At 43.3% G+C, this 12,439-nt stretch overlaps 1 protein-coding gene across 9 annotated transcripts in view; it reads left to right on the top strand.

Annotated features, from left to right (window-relative positions):
• The first annotated feature begins 4,604 nt into the window (after positions 1 to 4,604).
• The window catches only part of sema5b (semaphorin 5B), a 583,141-nt gene continuing 575,306 nt past the window's right edge, over positions 4,605 to 12,439 (top strand). For 8 of the 9 annotated variants that reach the window (XM_062971530.1, XM_062971492.1, XM_062971628.1 and 5 more), the window contains exon 1: positions 4,605 to 4,741. The gene's annotated coding sequence lies outside the window, so the exon portion shown is untranslated. Of the gene's footprint in view, positions 4,742 to 5,713; positions 5,736 to 12,439 lie in introns of those variants that run through there. The other variant, XM_062971330.1, reaches the window with a different exon arrangement.

The following is a 12,439-nucleotide window of genomic DNA, read 5'->3' as shown; positions in this document are numbered from 1 at the left end:
CCAATTGTCCTTATTTGACAGGAACAGTGCCAATTCATCTCATCTCTGGACACTTTTTAAACTGTTTGTAAAACCTCTTGCCTGCTTCTCCCACCTTCCCCCTTTGTACTCAGCTTACTTCAATAGCTGCATCTACACTGTAGAGTTTAATGCTCTGATTCTGCTTCACTATAGTATCATGGAGCTGTGGTGGAGCAATGCGTTAAACTCTTGTGCCGGCTGAACTGCTGACCTGAAGGTTGGGTTCCTGACCTGAAGGTTGCTGGTTCGAATCCGCGAGATAGGATGAGCTCCCGTCTGTCAGCTCTAGCTTGTGGGCACTCAGACATGAGAGAAGCCTCCTAGCAGAATGGGAACATATCCGGATGTCCCCTAGGTAACATCTCTGTAGATGGCCAATTTTCTCACACCAGAAGCGACTTGCAGTATATTCTCAAGCTGCTTCTGGCACAATTAAAAAACCCCTATGTTATCGGGTTTCGTCCGTGAAGAGAAAAGAATTGTTATGTGCTTTCACAGTCATTTCTGTCTTACAGCAACTCTATCATGGGGTTTTCTTGGCAAGGTTTTCGGAGGGAGCTTGCCTTTGCCTTCCTCTGAGGCTGAGAGTGGGCCTTGTCCCAGGCCACCAGGGGCCATTTGAACCCTACCCAGGTGGGGATTTTAGGGGCGTTCAACCCTGAACTGAAATGCAGTGTGGCCCAACTCTCAATCCACCTCTGGTTTTCTGTGGGAAAAATACTACTACTACTACGACTAATGATAATATACTTTATTTATATTCCGCTCTATCTCCCTGAGGGGACTAAAGAGCGGATTACAGGTGCATATATAGCCAAAATTCAATTGTGTTATACAATTGACAAAGACAGACAGTACATAAACAGAGGCAAGGCTCTTTTCATCTGGTGAGGTATATATTTCTGTGAAAGGTCCAGGGTGGGAGAAAGCACTCTTGACTGTTGGAAGCAAGTGTGCATGCTGCAATTGGCCATTTTGATTAGGACTGATTGGGCTTGCAGCTTCAAAGCCTGGATGAGTCCTTTGTTGGGAGGTGTTAGCTGGCCCTGATTGTTTTGTGTCTGGAATTTCCCTGTTTTCTGAGTGTTGTTTTTTATTTACAGTCCTGATTTTAGAGTTTTTAAAAATACTGGTAGCCAGATTTTTTTTCATTTTCATTGTTTCCTCCTTTCTGTTGAAATTGTCCACATGCTTATGGATTTCAACGGCTTCTCTGTGTAGTCTGACATGATAGTGTCAAGACCAGAGATCTTTCTCCCACTCTGGACATCATTCCACAGATATATAAGTCCCATTTGTCCTAGTTTCCAACAGACCTCACAATCTCTGAGAATGCCTGCCATAGGTGTGAGCGAAATGTGAGGATGCTTCTGGAACATGGCAGAACGTATCTCCCCCTACGAACCACTTAGAAGTCTAAGATTGTCTGGGGAGGTCCTGCTCTTGCTCCCATCTCCTTTGCAAGTGCTGTTGGTGGGGGTGAGATAGGGCCTTCTCAGTGGTGGCTCCTTGGTTGTGGAACTCCCTCCTGTGATGCCAGGACCGCCCCCTCCCTCCTGGCTTTCAGAAAAAGTTAAAACCTGGCTTTGGGAGCAAGAATTTGAGAAGTAGTTGTGCAATAAGTTTACTTGAAATCGTGCAACTGACTCTGGATCTGCCTTAAACCTTGCATTTTGGATGCTGTGTCTTAACATTGGATTGTATTTAAATATGTTTTTTATGTATGCTTATTTTAATTTGAATATAACTTTCTCATGTTTTATGCTGTAGACACTCTGTAGTGCCCTTTGTTTTTTTTCCAAATACTTTTTATTGAACACAATTTCCCCCCCACAAAGATAAAAAATAGAATCATAGGATAAACAAAGAAAAAAGGGGGAAAGAACAAGAAACAAAAAAAAAATTAAAAAGAAAAAATCCCCAAAAACCAAAACTCAAGGGGAGAAAATAAACACAAAAAAACAGTAAAACACATGTCACTTCCGTCGCCTTTGGAGTAGCCTTGTTCCTTCTTTTGCAAATACTGGTTCTGGTCACGCTTCACCTCTGCCGTAACCGTATTCAATACTGTCCTTCTTTATATCACTATCTTCTTATTTTTGCATCATATATTCTGCTACTTAGGACCAATCTTTCACTTTTATTGATTTTCCTTGGTGTTTCTTCATTAGATATGTAAACCTGTCCATATTTCTTATCTCCCAGAGTTTTACCATCCAGTGGTCCTTCGACGGTAGTGTTTCAAGTCTCCATACTTTTGCAAAGACAATTCTTGCCACAATTACTGTGTTTCCCGAAAATAAGACAGTCTTATATTAATTTTTGCTCCCAAAGATGTGCTAGGTCTTATTTTCATGGGATTTATTTTTCCATGAAGAATTAACATTTATTGTTGAATTTAAAAAAAGAAAATTATATACTGTACAATAGTTGTCCTCACAAACCAGCATAACCAGACAAACTGAATCCTATCAAAAATTTCTTGTTCCTACCATTATTTCCATGTACAATAATCTATGGTATGCACATTTACCAATCCTGCATGCTCTGGTGTTCTGTTTGGCAGGCATGCTTCCAAACAAAAACTTTGCTAGGTCTTACTTTCAGGGGAGGTCTTATATTTAGCAATTCAGCAAAACCTCTAGGTAAAGGTAAAGGTTCCCCCTGACGTTAAGTCCAGTCGTGTCCAACTCTGGGGGTTGGTGCTCAACTCCATTTCTAAGCTGAAGAGCCGGCATTGTCCGTAAACACCTCCAAGGTCATGACTGCATGGAGCACCGTTACCTTCCCGCTGGAGCAGTACCTATCGATCTACTCACATGTTTTTGAACTGCTAGGTTGGCAGAAGCTGGGGCTAACAACGAGCGCTCACTTTGCTCCCTGGATTCGAACCTGTGAATTCTTGACAGCAGAAGTTTTCACCCCAAAGGAGATTCATCAGAGAATGCAAACTGTTTATGGTGATTGTGTTGATGTGAGTACTGTGTGTCGTTGGGCAAGTAAGTTTAAAGATGTTGAGGTGGGAACATCTGACTTGCATGACAAAGAAAGAGTTGAATGTCCTGTGACAGCAACCAGAGTTTCACAAACAAAAGGTTGACAGATTGATTTAGGATGATCATCGTATCACTCAGAAAGAAATTTCAAGCATAATCGGCATTTCACAAGAATGTGTGGGTCACATTATTGCTTTGCTTGGCTATCAGAAGATCTGTGCACAATGGGTACCCAGGATGCTGATGCCTGAAATGAAAGCGCACAGACTTGAAATTTGCCAGGAACTCCTCTCGCGTTACGAGAACGAAGGTGACGCCTTGGGCCTGACACCTTCTGCTGTCAAGAATTCAATGACTGCACGTTGCTTAAGTCACATTGACCGACCATCTGCGCAGGGTTCCATACTTCGCACTTTAACAACACAACCATTCAATGTTAAGGCTTTCCGCCAAATGGAACTGTAGAGGACAGTCTACTGAAGAAGCCAGTACCTGCCGCATACCAGTACTACCATCTGTTGAGGAGTTACGAAGGTGGAGGCATTACTTTTCATTCAACCCTCGTAAATATGGCAAATAAATAAATAAATGGCCATACAGCCCGGAAAACTCACAGCAGCCCAGAGACTCTCGGCCAGGAAAGCCTTCGAGAACGCATGGACTTGTTCGGCTGTTTGCAAAGGCACCCCACCCACTGACAAAGTTTTGCTGCAGGCCCAGCGCCCCCTAGTGGGCCGCGACGCAAACACGAGCAAGCGCCTCCCGTTCTGATTGATGAGGGTTTGTGCCTGCAACATACCGGTTGCTTTGCAGAGTAGTAGGCTAGTTTCACCAAACCTCGCTCGGTGTGCAAATGGCAGGACCCGTCGCGGTGTGCTCTTAGTCCCTTGCTGCCCTCTGCGGTTCCCTTGTGGATCCTCACCCAACTCGGAAAACCTACAAAGGGATTGTTTGGAAGGAGCTGAAGCAGCCAAGGAAAGGCGCACCTTCTCCTTTGCCCGGCTTATGGAGAGGAAACAAACACAACAGAACATCCAAGGCGGCTGGTAGGAGTGAGACCCAATCCCTGGGATGTAAACAATTGGACCAAAAAACCCCAAACCAAGCAGAACTGATGGAGGAAGGAACAAAAGGATCCCAGCGGCGAGAAAAGGAGCTAGAAGACCGTCTTGCAATGCTTTGTGCCAAGTAGGCTGGCTGCCTGTCTTTTCCCCTCCAAAGCCGAGTCTCTCAATCCTGAGAGGAAGCTGTGCCTGTGTAGACGCCACGCGTCTCTCTCTCACGGTCCTGTTTTGTAGAGGAGGCTGTGCCTGTGTAGACGCCAAGGTTCGCTCCGGAGAGGTGCGTGGCTGGCACCCGGAGGGCTGCCAGACGGACTCTTTGCTTCGCGTCCGCCTCCTTTCTTTGTTTTTTTTCCCCTCCCCGCCTGGGTCTCCTCCCCTCCGGATGAAGAAGGCGAAGGGGAAAAGGAGGCTGGGGCGTTTCTGATAGGAGGGAAGGGAAAGGAGAAGAAGAAGAAGAGAGAGAAGAAGGAGGGAAACCAGGAGGAGCAGGAGAAGGACCCAACTCTTGCTGCCACAAGCGGCGGTCGCTTTCTGCAAGGCTTTCTGCCTTCTGGGCTTCTCCGCCTTTTCCCGCCCTTCTTGGACTTCTCTTTGCATCCTCTCCTTCGGATAATCCTTCTTCTTTCTTTGCAACCCGCCCGCGGATTCAGCAGAGATGCGGTAAGGCAGAGCAGAGCCTTTGTGCTTCCCTCTCCCGATTTGAAAAAGTTTGGGAACTTGGGTTTTTGGGGCTTAGAGGAGGAGGAGGAAAGCAACGCTGCCTCGAGGCGCCAAGGAAGGGGCTTTTGTTGCTGGAGCCGCGCTTGCAAAAGGGTCTGGGAGGAAGAAGAAAAGCTCCGGGTTGCTGTGAGTTTGTATGGCGATGGTCCGGAAGCATTCCCTCCTGAGGTTTCGCCCACACCTATGGCAGGCATCCTCAGAGGTTGTGAGGTCTGTTGGAAACTAGGCAAGTGGGGTTTTTATCTATCTATCTATCTATCTATCTATCTATCTATCTATCTATCTATCTATCTATCTATCTATCTATCTCTGTGGAAGGTCGGCAAGACAAGAAAAGCCCTGCTCTCCCCTTTCTCCCCCCCGTTCTGGGTTGCTGTGAGTTTTCCGGACTGTATGGCGATGGTCCAGAAGCATTCCCTCCTGACGTTTCGCCTGCATCTGTTTCAGGCATCCTCAGAGGTTATGAGGTCTGTTGGAAACTAGGCAAGTGGGTTTATATATCTGTGGAAGGCCCAGGGTGGAAGAAAGAACTCTTGTCTGTTTGAGACAAGGGTGAATGTTGCAATTGGCCAGCTTGATTAGCATTGAATGGCCTTGCAGCTTCAAAGCTTGACTGCTTCCTGCCCTAGGGAATCCTTTGTTGGGAGGCGTAGCTAAGAAGATTTATATATATATATGGAAGCTCGACAACACAAGGAAAGCTCTGTTCTCTCTCTCTCCTTTCTCCCCCTCTGTATCGTTTAGGGTTAATGCCCCCCCCCCCCCACCTTTCCACTGCACTGTTCTCCCGGGTTGGTGGATTTTTTGTTGTTGTTTGTGGGTCGAAACTCCAGCAAAAAGGCTGGCTTTGTGGGTCCCAGTTTGCATTGAAACCCCATTCTCCCTGCATTTGGTCTTAAGGAGCCCAAATAGAGGTCTTGGAGGGAGGCGAAAGGTATTGGTATCCCCCCCCCTTTTTTTTTCCTTTTCCTTCTCCATTCTCCCCCCCCCCGTTTCCTTTTTGTTCCGATGGTAATGTGCCTTTGTGGTCGGGGTGGCCCATTCACTTTCTGCTCACGTCCTGATGGAGATCAAAAGCGGAGGGGAGAGGGGAGCGGGGAGAAAGAAGGCTCTTGCTTGCTTGCTTGCTTGGCTCCCTGGTTGCAGGCATTGGGGGGAAATCGGAGGGGAGAGAAAGCGGGAGAGGGGGGAAAGAGCACCACTTCCAGCCAAGACCCGCGCCCCTTTTCTCTGCCTTATCAGAAGACAAAGTTCCCCGTTTCCAGCTCTTCTTCCACTTGCTGCATTGTTTGGGTCGCTTTTGTGTCGCTCTTCATAACAAGTGTGTGAGAAAGAGGCTGGCAGCGTTATTGGTTCCAGCGCTGCAGCAAAAGAAAGTGTGTGTCCCCCAACACCGGATTTGGAGGGCTAGTGGGAAAGACTGGGGTGAAAGAAGGGAGATCCATGGATTTAATATCCAGCTCCTGACTTTTAAAATCCACAAGGAACACTGTTCTTGCTTTCCCACCTCTTATCAGTTTCAGAGCATGTGGGGTCTCAGCATTTGATTTCTCCTTATTTTCTTTCATCAGACCTCTGTTCCAAATCATTACGCTTATGTGTTGTCGAAGACTTTCATGGCCGAATCATTGTGTTGCTGTGAGTTTTCCGGAATGCATGGCCATGTTCCGGAAGCACTCTCTCCTGACGTTTTGCCCACACCTATGGCAGGCATCCTCAGAGATTGTGAGGTCTGTTGGAAACTTAGCAAGTGATGTTTATATATCTGTGGAAGTCCCAGAGTGGGAGAAAGAACTCTTTGTCTGTTTGAGGCAAGTGTGGGTGTTGCAATTAATCACCTTGATTAGCATTGAAAAGCCTTTCAGCTTAAAAGCCTGGCTGCCTACTGCCTGGGGGAATCTTTTGTTGGGAGGTGTTTGCTGGCCCTGGTTGTTTCATGCCTGGAATTCCCCTGTATTTCTGAATGTCGTTCTTTATTTACTCTCTTGAATTCAACGTTTGATTTCTCCTTACTTTCTTCCAGGGCGAAATCAGACCTCTGCTCCAAATAATTATGCTTATTCTTCATCTTTTGAAAATATTCTTCCCTCCAGTTTGACTTTTAAATAGACACCCCGCTCACTTTCACGGCATAAAATGTATTGAGCTGCAGGCAGAAAATCTATCTGAATGAGTCTGAAGTTTGTACAGAGGGTATGGCAGAAACTCTTTCCCCCTAAGGTCTGATTAGAAAATGGAATTGAGGGAGGTTTTTTTTTTTTGTAAGATAAGGGCTACAGATCTTAGGGCATCTAGTTGATTTTTTTGTGTCAGGAACGACTACAAAAACTGCAAGTTGCTTCTGGTGTGACAGAATTGGTTATCTGCAAGGATGTTGCCCAGGGGACGCCCAGATGTTTTGATGTTTTACCTGGTGTGAGAGAATTGTCAGTCTGCAAGGATGTTGCCCAGGGGATGTTTAATGTTTTACCATCCTATGGGAGGCTTCTCTCATGTCCCCACATGGGGAGCTGGAGCTGACAGACGGGAGCTCACCCCGCTCCTTGGATTCAAATCGCTGACCTTTCGGACCACCGGGAGCTCCATCCAATTGATGAGATGTAGCTGCTAACATTGTTCTGCAAGACTTGCTTTCCTGTCCAACCTATGAGGCAACAACAACAAAAGAGAATATTCCACTTGCAAGTTGGATTGAGAAAAGTGAGGTGGGTGGTGGGTAACTTTGCTGGTATTTAAGTAAATTATTCAGGGTTTTAAAATAGCTGCTGCTTTTTGCTTGAATCGTGCGTGCGTGCCTGTCGTTCCTTCTGACTAAAACTTTTCCCTCTTTCAGATTGGCTTGTATGATTAATAGACTCTGCAGTGTGAAACGGATTGCTTGGAAGGGGCATGTTTAGCCTCCAAGCCTGCTTTGGGAAGAGGAGGGAAGGGAGAAGGTTAGAACAGTCTCAGTATGTTTGTGAGTCACGATCCTAAGGAATCCTTTGTGCTTTAAATAAGATCTAGGAAGATAGTGGTATTGGCCAGGAGAGTTGTTTCTCCATCCCACACAGTTGTGTTCAGAATTGGTTTGTATAACACTCCGATGTGTTAAGGAATTGCCCTTTGTTCTAAAATGTGACAGCTGATCTAGAACATGGCATTTATCCCCTAGTTCAAAAATATTCTTCTGTGTCACCAAGTAATTCCATATGGACTATATCTTATAATTTTCTATTCTGAGACATTTCTTTTCATGCATTTGTATGCATGTTTGTGTATTTCATCCTTGCTACAAGTTATTTCTTCTACATTCCATGGCTATATCAATATCTTACATATATAGGAAACCTGATGATTGTATAGCTGGTTTGTGTCACTTTATCCAAATAGGATGAGAATCTTTCTGTATGATTTTTCTTAGGCTCTCCCTCCCCCCCCCCCCCCTTGTTAAAAAGACTCTTGGATCTGTCTGTCACTATGGCTTAAAGGACATAAGGCTGGAAGACTCCAAGAGAGATTTCCCTTTTGATGTTTCTAGCACTGATGTGTGTGGGTGCTCTAAATGCTAACAGGGAGTCAAACTACCTTCTGGCATACAGTTGTTTATCCACCCATCTATTAGCTGAGAGTGTAGTGTACCTTGGCAGTTCTGCTTTCTTTTGCTTGTATTTTTGGATAATATCCCATGATATTTTTTTTCTTGATTACTGTTTTTGTTAAGGGGATCTTTCACTTGTGAGGTGGATTGTAGTTAGTCACATTCTGAGGAAACTCGAACAGTGGGTTGCTGTGAGTTTTCCGGTCTGTATGGCCATGTTCCAGAAGAATTCTCTCCTGACGTTTCGCCCACATTGTTTCTTGTCTGGAATTCCCCTGTTTTCTGAATGTTGCTCTTGATTTACTGTCCTGATTTTAGAGCTTTTTAAATAAAGAAAACAGGACAGTAAATGAACAATTTTCAGAGAAAGGAAATTCTAAACAAGAAACAATCAGGGCCAGCTAGACCTCCCAACAAAGGATTCCCTAGGGCAGGAAGCAGCCAAACTTTGAAGCTGCAAGGCCATTCAATGCTAATCAAGCTGGCCAATTGCAACATTCACTCTTGCTGCAAACAGACAAGAGTTCTTTCTCCCACCCTGGGCATTCCAAAGATATATAAACCCCACTTGCTTAGCTTTAATCAACAGACCTCAACATCTCTGAAGCAAAAGGAATGAGATGTGGGGGAATAACAAGAATAGACAACAAAATGGCTTTATTCCAGTATTTCCTATATTGTGATGTTCAAACTTTTGGGGTGCATACAGCATGTGTTAACGTTAGCAGATGGAGAAAGTCTTCTGGTAGGAAAACTAGTGCAGTATGCTATCTACTCTAGTTTTCTGGTCAGAAAGCAGAGCATGAGACACATACAACATAGGATTGGAAACTATGATGTGCCTATGAATATAAACTCTTCAATGAAAGTGATTGGTAAGTTGTGGTCCCTCCAAGTGAAGTTGGTTTTTTTTTTTTGAGCTACCAGCTCCACCCAGCATGATCATTGCTCATGGAGTGTAGGAGTTGTAGTTCAAAACACCGAGAGAGTCAGTGGTTAAATTGCCCCATCTCATGGTAAGTGACAAAGTCTCATTTTCGACACAGGTCTACAAGGATTTACTATAAGACATGTAGAGGGGAGCTGTACGCTCAGTAATTCAGATGGCTGTGGAAAGTCATATCAAAGCTTGCTGTTTGGCAGAAGCTGTAGGTTTTGGTGAGGGAAAGTTTACTTTATTTCCAGAAATATTGATTAAGGGTGTGTGTGAGGATAGATTGGTGACAATGTGACCAAAATGGTTTTTGCTACACGCCCAAAAGCTAGAGGTAACAGTCTTTACTAGAAACTTCACTTAGCATGTATTATGACTATTTTAAAATAAGTTGCTGTGAGGGCTAGCCCTGCCATTAAGCGAAGTGAGGCAGATTTGGGAGGTCTTAAAAGTGCAGCACACACTTACTTACTTTGTCATTCTATTGGGGATGCTGCATCTCCCTCCGCCCATGCTTGTATGTACTAGAAGACCTGGGGCACATTTCCTTGGTGAGATTTAGTTTGTCTTTTGTTGTTTTGGCTAAGGCACTGTCATATCTTGGGCTGACCCTGGCTCTAATTTTCTTCTAGATTGTGGAGAGCTCTGTAGTTTTTATTTTATTGTTTTTGAGAAGGAATGTTTTCATGAACAGGCTGAACATCTCTTATCTAATTCTCCAAACTTCTCCATGTGGGTGGCTGGGATGATGGCACCTTTGCTTTTGGATAGTTCAGTGTACACAAAATTTGTTTCATTTGCAGAATTATTAAAATACTGTGTATAAGATTACCTAAAGGTAAAGGTTTTCCCTTGATATTAAGTCTATTCGTGTCCGACCCTGGGGGGTTGGTTCTCATCTCCATTTATAAGCTGAAGAGCTGGCATTGCCTATAGACACCTGCAAGGGCATGCGGTCGGCATGACTGCATGGAACACCATTACCTTCCTGCAGAAGCAGTACTTACTGATTTACTCAGGTTTGCATGATTTTGAACTGCTAAGTTGGTAGAAGCTGAGGCTAACAGCGAGAGCTCACTCCACTTCCTGGATTCGAATCGCCGACCTTTCGATCAGCAAATTCAGCAACTCAGCTTCTGGGATAAGATTATCTACCAACTATGTATATAAGATGTACATGAAACATAAATGAATTTTGTATTTAGACTTGAGTCCTATCTCAAAAATATTTAATTGGGTATGCATATGCAAATACAGGTATTCCAAAATCCAAATAAATTATCCAAAAAACTTGTGGTTCCAAGCATTTTGGATTAGGGATAACCTATCCAGGTATCCAGGTAAATCCTGACCCTTTTCAAAACATTTGACTCAGAGGGGCCCAGGGATGACAGTATAAATTTCTATATGTTTATGCAATGTGAGAGGCCATGTGGATCGAGAATAGGTCTTCACAGTCATTTACAGACTCATCGCCAAGACTCTACCTCTGAAAGATGATCATATTTGGCTATGAGTGATCGTCCATGGCATAAGTGTTACAGTGTCCTGTGGGGACATTTTTCCAGGCAGAAGTGTGCCGAACCACAGGATCTTGAAAGGTAGACGTCCTTCTTTTGATTCCTATTCAAACATAATTACAGTAAGGAATGGAATTTATGCAGCCAAACTCCCAGAAATCCCAGCCAGTTTACCAGCTATTAGGATACCTGGGTGTTGAAGGCCAAAACATCAGGAGTTGAGAACCACTGCTATAGAGGGTCATAGATGCAAATTATGATCTTTGCCTCTAACAGATCTGTCAGTAGGTTATGACAATTTAGTGTGAATGCATTTCACTCACAATATACACAGGTTGAGAAAAGTTTTCCTGGGAATCTATCTTGGCTGTTGACTTTGCCTGGCAAAAGGGGGCAGCATCAAACAGCGCCTTGACTGTTCCTCTGTATATTTGTCTCTGTGTGCATCTTTGTATTAAACATGGACTGAGCTACGGTGTTCTTTCCATTAGCTCATGATTTTGAGGTGATCTACCCTGGGTAACGCTTAAAAAAATTAATTAGTACTGCTTATCTTGAGTAAATATTTCATAATGAAGGGATTCATTTTGTTCTGTAAGAGTAATGTTGCTGTGATTAAAAGTAAGTTTCCTTATGCTAAATTATTTTACATTAAGTTTAGGTTTGTCATGAATGTATTTGAATTCAGATTAATACTACAACGTGGTTTCTAGCCAGTTTGAAATTACAAATAAAGAACCTGATTATTTTCAGTATTAATCAAAGGAAGATGTAGTGTGGCTCCTCTTTAGAGCTTCTCTATTCGTATTTATGGCATAGTAGTTTTCAGAAGAATATAACTACCTACTATAACAGCTGACTTGAGAACAAGGATGTAAAGAACACTTTCAAATGTTTTTGACCTCAATTTGAAAAATGATCTCAATATATTGAGACACTTTCTTGTAGAAGTGGTGAACTGACTTGAAAGATTTTGTGTTTTGGGTGTTTTTGTGGAAATTATATTTGAATAAAGACAACTTTTTGCACAGAGAAATGAGGGTGTAATTTTGCACCAAATACATTGTTTTTGCACAAAATAAATGTTCAGAAAAAGCCAGTTGAAAATACACAACATTTGTTTGTTTTCAACAGTGTGACAAAACTTTGTTCTTACAAATAAGAATGAATTAAGTGAAGCCCCCTACTTGGGAATTAGTTACTTGAAATAATGCATTTCTGAGCAAGTGTGCCATAAGAAAGCTTTAGGTAATCTGATTTAAATCCAGAGATACCTCTGGCTGAAGTGCTTGGTGGATTACTTTACAAGTTTGCAAAATTAAGCTGTCAATTTGGCTAGTTCATAAAATGTCTTCCACATAATTCTCATTGCTCCTCTTCACATTAGAAAGAGAAATGAACATTTTGTTCTTTTGCCCTTAGCTTCTTTTCAGAACTCATTTAATTTCAGCCTTGTAGAATGTTATTGATTAGGCACACAGTTTTCCTCGCCTACCTTCTGCTAAAGTGCTTTAAAGTGTTTTAACTCCCTTTGTACCAATAAGGTTGAATTATAAAGGGGGGAAATCTATCCTTATTTCACAAGCAGCATGCTTCTTAAATAT

This window comes from Anolis carolinensis, chromosome 1, assembly GCF_035594765.1.
Source record: "Anolis carolinensis isolate JA03-04 chromosome 1, rAnoCar3.1.pri, whole genome shotgun sequence".
NCBI lineage: Eukaryota > Metazoa > Chordata > Lepidosauria > Squamata > Dactyloidae > Anolis > Anolis carolinensis.
Note: the sequence above shows the minus strand (reverse complement) of the source record. Positions and strands in the feature narration are given on the sequence as shown.